Below are 13719 nucleotides of genomic sequence, written 5' to 3' on the forward strand. Positions count from 1 at the left end.
AAACAAACACATCCGCCAAACCAATACATCCGCCAAACTAACACATCCACCAAACTAACACATCCGCCAAAGCAATACATCCGCCAAACTAACACATCTGTCATACCAACACATCCGCCAAACTAACACATCCGCCAAACCAATACATCCGCCAAACCAATACATCCACCAAACCAACACATCCACCAAACCAATACATCCGCCAAACCAATACATCCGCCAAACCAACACATCCACCAAACCAACACATCCATCAATCCAATACATCCGCCAAACCAATACATCCACCAAACCAACACATCCGCCAAACCAATACAGCCGCCAAACCAACGCATCCACCAAACCAACACATCCACCAAAGCAATACGTCCGCCAAACCAACACATCCGCCAAACCAATACGTCCGCCAAACCAATTCGTCCACCAAACCAATACATCCACCAAACCAACACATCCACCATTCCAATTCATCTGCCAAACTAACACATCCACCATTCCAATGCATCAGTCAAACCAGCAACATCTGTCAAACTAACATATCCGCCATTCCAATTCATCTGCCAAACCAACACATCCACCATTCCAATGCATCAGTCAAACCAACACATCCGTCAAACTAACACATCCACGAAACCATCACATGAGCCGAACCAATACATCCACCAAACTAACACATCTGCCAAACCAATACATCCGCCAAACCAAAACATCAGCCAAACTAGCACATCCGCCAAAGCAATACATCCGCCAAACTAACGCATCCGTCAAACCAACACATCAGCCAAACCAACACATGCGCCAAACCAACACATGCGCCAAACCAACACATGCGCCAAACCAACACATGCGCCAAACCAACACATGCGCCAAACCAACACATCAGCCAAACCAACACATGCGCCAAACCAACACATCCGCCAAAGCAATACATCCGCCAAACCAACACATCAGCCAAACGAACACATCCGCCAAACCAACACATCCGCCAAACTAACACATCCACGAAACCATCACATGAGCCGAACCAATACATCCGCCAAACTAACACATCCGCCAAAGCAACACATCCGCCAAACCAACACATCCGCCAAAGCAACACATCCACCAAAGCAACACATCCGCCAAACCAACACATCCGCCAAACCAACACATCCGCCAAACCAACACATCCACCAAACTAACACATCCACGAAACCATCACATGAGCGGAACCAAGACATCCACCAAACTAACACATCTGCCAAACCAATACATCCGCCAAACCAATACATCAGCCAAACCAACACATCTGCCAAAGCAACACATGCGCCAAACCAACACATCCGTCAAAGCAATACATCCGCCAAACCAACACATCAGCCAAACGAACACATCCGCCAAACCAACACATGCGCCAAACCAACACATGCGCCAAACCAACACATCAGCCAAACCAACACATGCGCCAAACCAACACATCCGCCAAACTAACACATCCACGAAACCATCACATGAGCGGAACCAAGACATCCACCAAACTAACACATCTGCCAAACCAATACATCCGCCAAACCAATACATCAGCCAAACCAACACATCCGCCAAAGCAACACATCCGCCAAACCAACACATCAGCCAAACAAACACAGCCGCCAAACCAACACATCCGCCAAACTAACACATCTGCCAAAGCATAACATCCAACAAACCAACACATCCGCCAAACTAACATATCCACTAAACCAATACATCCACCAAACTAACACATCCACCAAACCAACACATCCGCCAAACCAACACATCAGCCAAACCCACACATCCACCATTCCAATGCATCAGTCAAACCAACAATCCGTCAAATCAACACATCCGTCAAACCAACACATCAGCCAAACTAAAACATCCACCAAACCAACACATTCACCAAACTTTTTTTAACCTGAACTTCATCCTCCAAAACGATCATTGAACAAATGGGGAAAAGTGCAAATAACATTAAAACCAAAAGTCGATGTTTCTGCTTGATATCGAACCAAGGACCTTTTGCATGTGAAGCAAACGTGATAACAACAGCACCACAGAAACATGTGTTGACCTGTAATGGTTACTGTTTACAACATTTGTTTTTATAAATCACACTTGAAAACATATTTTTCTCTCAAAGAGTGAAAATGGGAGTTTTAAATGCGAAGAAGGTTGGTCCAGAATTTTTAAAACACTCCATTTTTTCGGGGATTAATCGGTTTGCACAACCTATTTTTAAATGGCCAAAGAAGTGAAAAACAAGAGGAAATTGGAAATTCAAACATTTTTTAATTGCTGAGGAGGCAAGCATTTTTCAAATTAAAAGCAAAATATTTCTGCTCAGAATTGAAATGAGGACCTAAAGACCTTTTGCATGTAAAACAATCATGATAAACACCACATGACAGAAACGGACATGTACATGCACTGGTCTCTGTTTACAACATTATTTAAAAAAACAAGTGAATCCACTTGGATTCCGCCCAGGTTGGCACATGGAAATTATGATGTAGCATAATTATCATCTCGGGTCAAGATTTGAAATTATGCCATGGTTTTTGTAAAATTGCTACTAGTATTCACATTATGTACTTTTCTTTTGATTTAAACATCCATAAATACAAAACAAATAGTTTTGTAATCTTAAAAATTTATTAAATGTACAAAAAATGGCATTTGTACAAAAAATGACATTTGTAAGAATATAAATGACATATTACAAAATCATATTTTCTGCTCTGGGTGTTTATTACAATATTATATTGTTAACCATTAAGCCTTTGAGTGAAAATTTGGGTCCTCTGGGTCATTTGGGTCCTCTGGGTCATTTGGGTCCTCTGGGTCATTTGGGTCCTCTGGGTCATTTGGGTCATTTGGGTCATTTGGGTCCTCTGGGTCATTTGGGTCCTCTGGGTCATTTGGGTCATTTGGGTCCTCTGGGTCATTTGGGTCCTCTGGGTCATTTGGGTCATTTGGGTCCTCTGGGTCATTTGGGTCCTCTGGGTCATTTGGGTCCTCTGGGTCATTTGGGTCCTCTGGGTCATTTGGGTCCTCTGGGTCATTTGGGTCCTCTGGGTCATTTGGGTCCTCTGGGTCATTTGGGTCCTCTGGGTCATTTGGGTCCTCTGGGTCATTTGGGTCATTTGGGTCATTTGGGTCCTCTGGGTCATTTGGGTCCTCTGGGTCATTTGGGTCCTCTGGGTCATTTGGGTCCTCTGGGTCATTTGGGTCATTTGGGTCCTCTGGGTTATTTGGGTCCTCTGGGTCATTTGGGTCCTCTGGGTCATTTGGGTCCTCTGGGTCATTTGGGTCCTCTGGGTCATTTGGGTCCTCTGGGTCATTTGGGTCCTCTGGGTCATTTGGGTCCTCTGGGTCATTTGGGTCCTCTGGGTCATTTGGGTCCTCTGGGTCATTTGGGTCCTCTGGGTCATTTGGGTCCTCTGGGTCATTTGGGTCATTTGGGTCCTCTGGGTCATTTGGGTCCTCTGGGTCATTTGGGTCATTTGGGTCATTTGGGTCCTCTGGGTCATTTGGGTCCTCTGGGTCATTTGGGTCCTCTGGGTCATTTGGGTCCTCTGGGTCATTTGGGTCCTCTGGGTCATTTGGGTCCTCTGGGTCATTTGGGTCCTCTGGGTCATTTGGGTCCTCTGGGTCATTTGGGTCATTTGGGTCATTTGGGTCCTCTGGGTCATTTGGGTCCTCTGGGTCATTTGGGTCCTCTGGGTCATTTGGGTCCTCTGGGTCATTTGGGTCCTCTGGGTCATTTGGGTCATTTGGGTCCTCTGGGTCATTTGGGTCCTCTGGGTCATTTGGGTCCTCTGGGTCATTTGGGTCCTCTGGGTCATTTGGGTCCTCTGGGTCATTTGGGTCCTCTGGGTCATTTGGGTCCTCTGGGTCATTTGGGTCATTTGGGTCATTTGGGTCCTCTGGGTCATTTGGGTCCTCTGGGTCATTTGGGTCCTCTGGGTCATTTGGGTCCTCTGGGTCATTTGGGTCCTCTGGGTCATTTGGGTCCTCTGGGTCATTTGGGTCCTCTGGGTCATTTGGGTCCTCTGGGTCATTTGGGTCCTCTGGGTCATTTGGGTCCTCTGGGTCATTTGGGTCCTCTGGGTCATTTGGGTCCTCTGGGTCATTTGGGTCCTCTGGGTCATTTGGGTCCTCTGGGTCATTTGGGTCCTCTGGGTCATTTGGGTCCTCTGGGTCATTTGTGTCCTCTGGGTCATTTGGGTCCTCTGGGTCATTTGGGTCCTCTGGGTCATTTGGGTCATTTGGGTCCTCTGGGTCATTTGGGTCCTCTGGGTCATTTGGGTCCTCTGGGTCATTTGGGTCCTCTGGGTCATTTGGGTCCTATATTCCTATCCTATAACATATATATCCTATAACCTATCCTATATATATCCTATATCATATAACATATATCCTATATATCCTATAACATAACATATAACAAATATATCCTATATTATGTACTAGCGAGCGGCCGCGTACCAGCCAAAGGGGTAGCCCATGGTTAGCCTAAATATAGATTTGATGACGTCATGTTTACACATCTGAGCGACAGAAACTGTCTACACATCTGAGCGACAGAAACGTCTACACTGTTGGAGCTTCACTTTTGGAGAGACAGAAATTCCCAGGCAAACGCTATAACGCACCAGGTTTACAACCTGTGCGTTAATAAACAGCAGTGTTTCCGCATTAATTGGGTGAAAACATGTTTTTATCTCAAAGAGGCAAAGTGGGAGTTTTAAATGTGAAGGAATGTTGGTCCAGAATTTTTGAAACACTTCATTTTTTCGAGGATTAATCGGTTTGCACAACCTGTTTTTAAATCGCCAAAGCACGTTAAAAACAACAGGAAATTAGAAATTCAAACATTTTGGAATTGCTGATGACGAGTCAAGCATTTTTCAAATTAAAAGCAAAATGTTTCTGCTCAGAATTGAACTGAGGACCTTTCGCGTGTGAAGCAAATGTGATGACCACTACCATGCAGAAACAAATGAAATAAATTGGAAGTTTTCAAATATAAAAAATCATCTTTAGTCCTTGCAAAATGAAAACATCCAAGGGAATCACTTCCGCATCAGCTTTTTTTTTTAGACTTTTCAATGATTTTAATATTTTATAAAACATCACCATTTCCTCCAATGGAGGAATCAACTCACCCTTCTCCTTTAATTCAATGCAATTTCCAAAATGTGCGAACAGCATGAGGGGAGGCCCAATGTTGAACCTCTCGAAGAAATTTTCAGACACGTGGAAACGGAAAAAAAAGCTCATGATTTAACGCACCATATTTTTGGAGATTTCAACAGAATATGAAAGAGATCTCAACTGAAAACTCAGAACGAGATTTGCTTTCGTTTTTCACAGCGAAAGATTTTTGTTTGTTTTGTTCTTTCAGCAAAGTCATGACAGAACGAAGTTTAGCAACAAAAACTTTCTGTTTTTTAACCGAAACTGCATTTTTGAACACATCATGGAACAAATGGGAAGAAGTATAAATAACATGATATCCAAGAGGTCATGTTTCTGCTCAGACTTGAACTGAGGACCTTTTGCATGTTAAGTGATCATGATTACCACTACACAACAGAAACAGATGAAATACATTGGAAGTTTTCCAACATTAAAAAATTATCTTTTGTCCTTGCAAAGTGAAAACGTCCAAGCGAATCACTTCCGCATGAGCTTTTTTTAATAGACTTTTCAATGATTTTAACATTTTATAAAACATTACCATTTTCTCCAATGGAGGAATCAATTCAACTTTCTCCTTTAATTCAATGCAATCCCCAAAATGTGTGAATAGGATGAAGGGGAGGCCCAATGCTGAACCTCTCGAATAAATTTTCAAAGACACGTGGAAAGGAAAAAAAAAGCTCATGATTTAACGCACCATATTTTTGGGGATTTCAACAGAATGTGAGACATCTCAACTGAAAACACAGAACGAGATTTGCATTCGTTTTTCACAGCGAAAGGTTTTCATTTGTTTTGGACTTTAAGCGAAGCTGTGACAGAACGAAGTTTGGAAACAAAAACTTTCTTTTTTTAAAACCGGAACTGCATCCTTCAAAACGATCATCTATCTATAATTCCAGCAATCTCTGTGTGTATGTTTGTATGTTTGTATGTTTGTATGTTTGTATGTATGTATGTTTGTCTGTGACCGCTGTTTCTCGACAACCACGGGTCCGATATACTTGAAACTTGCCAGGTATATTGCTGGGGACCCGAGGATGTGCCTTTTAAAGGTTTCATATTAATCGGAGAAGTAGTTACCGAGCTATGTCCAAAAAACGATTCAACCAATCAGAGAGCAGCGAGCTATCACGTGTGCCAAACGTGGCGAACAGACTCTGCCTCGGACGGCACATTTGAGAGCGTATTCATTTATTTCACGTTGGAAAACTATGTTGCCGTTAAACTATGTTTTAAAACTAATTAAAACTAATTTGCGATTCATCGTAACTGCGATTTGCGACCTTCCGGACAGTGAAGACTGCACTTCCGGCAGCCAATCACAGAACGCGTTATTGCGTAGGCGTGGCCGATGTGAGAGCGAGCCGAGCGCCCGAGCCGACCGCGTGCGCCATTACGGTTCGTAATTCGATTTCTTCCGGAGAAAATAATAATTTCTCGATTTCTTATGCGCATTATTTCTCCCAATTCAGTCAGAGCGAAGGGCGGAAGCGAAGAGCGTTGTTTTTTTTGTTTACAGGCGTACGGGCGTACGGGCGGGGTAGAGCGTACGGGTTGCGTTATTTATTTTTTTTGGCAAGGAACGGGCACCCACGTACGGGCATGCCCTAGTCTATCTATAATTCCAGTAATCTCTGTGTGTATGTTTGTATGTTTGTATGTTTGTATGTTTGTATGTATGTATGTATGTATGTTTGTCTGTGACCGCTGTTTCTCGACAACTACCGGTCCGATATACTTTAAACTTGCCAGGTATATTGCTGGGGACCCGAGGATGTGCCTTTTCAAGGTTTCATATTAATCGGAGAAGTAGTTACCGAGCTATGGCGATTTCTTTACCAAACACCGCAAGCCGTTCGCTTTGGACCAAACCATTGCATGTAAATAGAGGGGGGGGGGGGTTCTGTGGTCGTTGCGAATGGACCAAACCATTCATGTAAATAGAGGGGGGGGGGGGGTTCTGTGGTCGTTACTGCCACGTGGTTTCAAAGTTTTTTTTTGTTGTTGTTGTTTGCACGCATGTTTTTTTGCACCCACGTACGGGCACGCCCTAGGATGTTTACACACACACACCCCTACACAAATTTTTTTTTTTTTTTTTTTTTGGCAAGGAACGGGCACCCACGTACGGGCACGTCCTAGCTTATATATAGTACGGGCATGCCCTAGTTGAACAAATGGGAAGAAGTGTAAATAACATGATAACCAAAAGTCTATGTTTCTGCTTGGTGTAGAACCAAGAACCTTTTGCATGCAGAAGCAAACGTGGTAACCACGACAATACAGAAACATGTATGTCCATACCATGGTTACTTTTTATGACATTTTATTTTTCAAATAAATAGCAGTGTTTCCGCATTCATTGGGTAAAAACATATTTTTCTCTAAAAGAGGCAAAGTGGGAGTTTTAAATGTGAAGGAAGTTTGGACTAGAATTTTAAAAACACTGAATTTCTTCAAATGTTAATCGGTTTGCACAACCTGTTTTTAAATCGCCAAAGAACGTTAAAAACAATGAGAAATTGGAAATTCAAACATTTTGCAATAGCGGATGAAGACGCAAGCATTTTTCAAATTAAAAGCAACACGTTTCTGCTCAGAATAATTGAACTGAGGACGTTGGGCATGTAAAGCAAATGCAATTACCACAACACTAAAGAAACAGACGAAATCAATTGGAAGTTTTCCAATATAAAAAAACCTCTTTAGTCCTTGCAAAGAAAAAACTTCCAAGGGAATCACTTCTGCATAAGTTTTTTTTTTTTTGGACTTTTCAATGATTTTAACATTTTATAAAACATTACAATTTTCTCCAATGGAGGAATCAACTCACGTTTCTCTTTCAATTTAAAGCACTTCCTAAATTGTGTGAATATGATGAGGGGAGGCCAAATGCTGAACCTCTCGAATAAATTTTCAAAGACACGTGGAAAGGGGAAAAAAGCTTGTGATTTAACGCACCATATTTTTTGAGCATTTCAACTGAATATGAAAGAGATTTCAACTGAATTCACAGAACGCGATTTGCTTTAGTTTCACACAGCAAAAGGTTTTCATTTGTTTTGGACTTTCAGCTAAGTTATGACAGAACGAAGTTTGGCAACAAAAACTTTCTTTTTTTTTTAACCTGAACTGCATCCTTCAAAACGATCATTGAACAAACGGGGAAAAGTGCCAATAACATGATTACCAAAAGTCTATGTTTCTGCTTGGTATCGAACCTAATACATTCAAGTGTGAAGCAAACGTGATAACCACTACACTACAGAAACATGTATGTACATGCCATGGTTACTTTTTACATGTTTTTTTCAAATAAATAGCAGTGTTTCCACATTCATTGGGTTAAAACATCTTTTTCTCTGAAAGAGGCAAAGCGGGAGTTTTAAATGTGAAGAAAGTTTGGACCAGAATTTTTAAAACACTCAATTTCTTCAAAGATTAATCGGTTTGCACAGCCTGTTGTTAAATGGCCAAAGAACGTGAAAAACAACAGGAAATTGGAAATTCAAACATTTTTTGATTGCTGACGAGGAGGCAAGCATTTTTTCAAATTAAAAGCAAAATGTCTCTGCTCCGAATTGAAATGAGGACCTTTTGCGTGTAAAACAAACATGATCAACACAACATGACAGAAAATGATTTGTATATGCAATGTCACTGTTCACAACATTAACAAAAATAGCATTGTTTCTGCATTCTTTGGGTGAAAACATGTTTTTCTCTGAAAGAGGCAAAGTGGGAGTTTTAAATGTGAAGGAGGTTTGGACCAAAATTTTAAAAACACTCAATTTCTTCAAAGATTAATCGGTTTGCACAGCCTGTTGTTAAATCGCCAAAGATCGTTAAAACCAACAGGAAATTGGAAATTCAAACATTTTGGAATTGCTGATAAAGAGGCAAGCATTTTTCAAAATTAAAATCAAAATGTTTCTGCTCAGAATATAACTGAAGACCTTTCACGTGTTAAGTGAATGTGATTTCCACGACACTACAAAAACAGATGAAATAAATCAGAAGTTTTCCAACATAAAAAAATCATCTTTAGTTCTTGCAAAATGAAAACTTCCAAGGGAATCACTTCCGCAGAAGCTTTTTTTTTTTAGACTTTTCAATGATTTTAACATTTTATAAAACATTACCTTTTTCTCCAATGGAAGAATTAACTCACCTTTCTCTTTCAATTCAATGCACTTCCCAAAATGTGTGAAGAGGATGAGGGGAGGCGAAATGCTGAACCTCTCGAAGAAATTTTCAAAGACACGTGGAAAAAAAAAAAAAAGCTTTTCATTTAATGCACCATATTTTTGGGGATTTCAACAGAATATGAAAGAAATTTCAACTGAAAACACAGAACGAGATATGCTTTTGTTTCTCACAGCGAAAGATTTTCATTTGTTTTGGACTTCCAGCAAAGTTATGACAGAACGAAGTTTGGCAACAAAAACTTTCTTTTTTTCACCGAAAATGCATCCTTCAAAACTATCATTGAACAAATGGGGAAAAGTGCAAATATCATGAGAACCAAAAGTCTATGTTTCTGCTTGGTATCGAACCAAGGACCTTTTGCGTGTGAAGCAAACGTGATAACCACTACACTACAGAAACATGTATGTACATTCTGTTACGTGGTCCTCCCGGTAACTACCTGGTCTGGGTGATCCCCCGGACCGTGGGAGGGACCCCGCCAGAAAGATATATGGTTTATTCGCTTTCGTAACGCAATCAATATGAATTCCGGTCAAGAAGAAACCCCACACCAAGGATCCGGAATAATCAATAATATATTCTTTGAGCAATCAACAACCATCAACAATGCACAGTCAATATTACAAAGGTATACTCATCTACACAAACTCTAAGATGGCCATCTTATATATTCCTCACGTGAGCCCCACTCCTGACTCCCTCCGTGGTCAATGTCTCCCACAATGTCTCTCGTCTCCGCACACGGGCGGTTGAACGAACCCCGGGCGGACGTGCTCCAACGTGCCGTCTCGTACCGGGGACAGCTGTTGCAGCGCACCTCCTTGCCAAGCAACGGGGCAAAACCAAACGCGGTTTGCAACGCGAGCGAGGCTCCACGTGCGACCCGTACGCGTCCTTGTAGACGGGGCAAAAACCAAACGCGGTTTGCAACGCGAGCGAGGCTCAACGTGCGACCCGTACGCGTCCTTGTAGACGGGGCCAAACCAAGAGCGGTTTGCAACGCGCGCGCGCGGCCCCACGTGCGACCGCTTGGTTCCGTGCACGAACTCACGGGGACTTGACGTGTCAAAAGGTAATTACGCGTCCAGGTAACTCCTCTCGCCAAACGGGTTTCGGAACGCCTCTTTGTTCCGCGCAGCGCAAGGTCGATTCCACCTTCTCGTCGTCGCGGGGCGAGGAAGAAGAATCCCCGTCCTTTTTCTCCTCGTGTCTTTTCTTCTTCCGTTTCCGGCCACTTCCGTTTCCGGCCACTGGTTCCGAAGGGCTCCTGACCCTCCCATCACAACAACCCTTAATATAATACACACGGATAAGCAACCTGAATGGTACTTCACATACATTCCCATAAATATGTAACACTCCCCCCCTTCAAGAAAGAAAGTTTGAACCCAGCGAAAACTTTCTTTGCCGGCCAAGTTGGAGAAACAAACCAGATAACTCAACCCCCCCCACATTATCCGTTCCCCCCGGGCACAGTTATCACTTAAAAATAAAGCAACCACAATTTCACCCCAACCCCTCCAGATTACTCCCTCTGGACTAAGTACCAACAACGACCTTGTCCCTGCCAAATCAAACTCCATCTCAGGACCCTCTGACTTTGCCCGTCCGTATCTTGGGAATGAAGGTTAAGGGGTTGATCACAGATCCAAAGTTATGCAACTCGATAGCACTTTTTCCGGGAGGCCAAGCCGAGTATTCACTACATGGATGCCTTTAGGAACGCGGAGTTCACGGTTAGTCCGTGCAGGAAAGTTCTCTACATGGGCGCCTTGAGGAACGTGGAGTTCACGGTTAGTCCGTGCATGAAAGTTCCCTGCCTGGACGCCTTTAGGAACGGCGTTCACGGTTAATTCGTGTAGGAATCTTGGCTCGGCGGCTCTGCCGCCTTCAGTGCTTCAACTTTTCAGAACTTCCCTAATAATTATGGTGGGACCACTGGTCCCTGTAGTCCCATGAATAGCGGTCTCCTTCTCTGCCACCACCAAAACTACCGCCCAGTTGTCCTCTCCTGTAGACCTCTCGACGCCTACGAAATGCCTTCCCTACTGTTATGGTCCGACCCTCCAAATCCTTGCCATTCCAATTCTTCTCTGCCTCTCTGGCGTCTTTTGTGCTGGCAAACGTGACAAAGCCGAACCCTCTTGACTGTTGCGTTTCCCAGTCTCTTACCAACCGCACTTCCACCAGCGGCCCATATCTGTTGAAGACAGAGGTCAGAACTTCTTCCTCTGTTTTGAAGTTCAGTCCCCCTACAAATAACTTGGCACTTTTGTCACCATCCCGAGCTGGTGTGGCGTTATTTTCCCTGCTGGGCTCTTTACCAACCCTCAGGTTACCATAAACTTGACCCCCGGCCAAATCATTCCCAATAACCACAGATACACCCTCTACAGGAAGCGTGGCTTGTAAACCGACGGTGATTGGTCCTGACACCAAATCGGACTCCAAATGGATGACATGAAGGGGAGCACTAACACCGCCCCCGATCCCCTGTAAACGAACACTATCCCCCGTTGCCGTCTCCTCGGACCATGGCAAAATGCCTTCAAGCATTAAAGATTGATGTGCCCCTGTGTCCCTCAATATCCTAACCGGTTTCCGGTTAGTCGAGGCTCCATCCCGTGACACAAACCCCTCTGAAATAAAGGGTTGGTAACCCTTTTGATGGCGATTTCTCACAATGGCCATTGCGTTTGGAGTCGTAGTAGTCGGACTCCGCTCTGGGTCTTCGCTTTTCCTGCGGTAACAACTGGACATCAAGTGTCCAGGTTTCTTGCAAAAAGCGCAAGTAGGCCCGGAGGAAAAACTCGTGGTCTGCCTCGGGCCCCCCGAACTATAAGTTTGTCTTGGGCCCTCATCCCTCCGATTTCGAACCGGTGGGGTATCATAGTTGTCCCCATAATCCTCTCGAGGCCGCCGCCATGTATGGTCGTTCTCCGCACCTGCTGTTCCCCACCTCCCCTGCGGAGATCTAGGCGAGGAGTTAGGTTCCTGGACCCCTATTCGGTGGGTTAAGGCATAATCATCTGCCCTGGTGGCTGCGTCCCACAACTTTGGTACCTTCTTTTCCTGCAGGTACACTTTGATGTCCTCGTGGACACACTGCTGGAATTCCTCCACCAGGATCAAGTCCCGCAATTTCTCGAAGTCTTTCCCGACTCCTTTTGACTCACACCACCGATCAAACATGTTTTCTTTCACTCTGGCAAACTCCACATGGGTCTCACTCTCCCTCTTCCTGGCATTCCTGAATTTTTGCCTGTAAGCTTCCGGAACCAACTCATAGGCTTTGAGGATGTGCTTCTTCAGTACCTCATAATCTGCACATTGGTCCATTGGTAGCGCCGAATAAATTTCCTGAGCTTTCCCCACCAGCACACTTTGCACGAGTATGGTCCATGCCTCCTCCGGCCAGTTTAATTGTCGAGCCACTTTCTCAAAGTGTGGAAAAAATTTTGCGACTTCTTTTTCACTGAACGGTGGAACCAGCCTCACATGTCTGCCCACATCCCAGGTTTTCTGGTTAGGTGTCGACCCCGTCAGCAAGGGTGGTGCCTCTCCCCGTTCTCTCATTAACTCCAGCTCCTTGAATTTGATTTCTTGCTGAAGCTCCATGTCACGTTCCTTTAATTCCCTTTCCGCTTTTCTCTCCTCTGCTTCTGCTTTCCTTTCCTCTGTTTTCATCCTTTCCTGGAGTTCTCGTTCCACTCTCCTTTCCTCTGCTTGTTTCTCTTCTCTCCTCTCTTCTGCTTTCCTTTCTTCTTCTGCTCTTTCCTTTTCTGCTTTCCTTTCTTCTTCTGCTCTTTCCTTTTCTGCTTTCCTTTCTTCTTCTGCTCTTTCCTTTTCTGCTTTCCTTTCTTCTTCTGCTCTTTCCTTTTCTGCTTTCCTTTCTTCTTCTGCTCTTTCCTTTTCTGCTTTCCTTTCTTCTTCTGCTCTTTCCTTTTCTGCTTTCCTTTCTTCTTCTTTTAACCTTTCCTGGAGTTCTCTTTCCACTCTCCTTTCCTCTGCTTGCTTCTCTTCTCTCCTCTCTTCTGCTTTCCTTTCTTCTTCTGCTCTTTCCTTTTCTGCTTTCCTTTCTTCTTCTTTAATCCGTTCCTGGCTCCGTAACTGCAACTCCAGTTTCCGGAGCTCAACGTCTTCTGGTTCTTCGGGTAGCCACTCCCAGGCTAACTCGTCCCATTTTCCTAATCCCACCATAGATTGTATCACCGTGGCCTGCAACTCTGCCTTCCTCAAATTAGTTCGGACCTCCAAGTTAAAATGTTTGGCCAATTTCAAGAGGTCCGACTTTAGCAA

The 13719-nt window shown here is 43.9% G+C and overlaps 1 non-coding gene across 1 annotated transcript; it reads right to left on the bottom strand.

The window, feature by feature from the left end:
• Positions 1-9746: 9746 nt before the first annotated feature.
• Positions 9747-9819, bottom strand: TRNAV-CAC (transfer RNA valine (anticodon CAC)). Its single transcript has one exon. It is a non-coding gene; the product is annotated as a tRNA-Val (tRNA).
• Positions 9820-13719: the final 3900 nt, after the last annotated feature.

The sequence above is a fragment of the Myxine glutinosa genome, chromosome 3 (assembly GCF_964187855.1).
Source record: "Myxine glutinosa chromosome 3, kmMyxGlut1.1, whole genome shotgun sequence".
NCBI classification, from domain to species: domain Eukaryota; kingdom Metazoa; phylum Chordata; class Myxini; order Myxiniformes; family Myxinidae; genus Myxine; species Myxine glutinosa.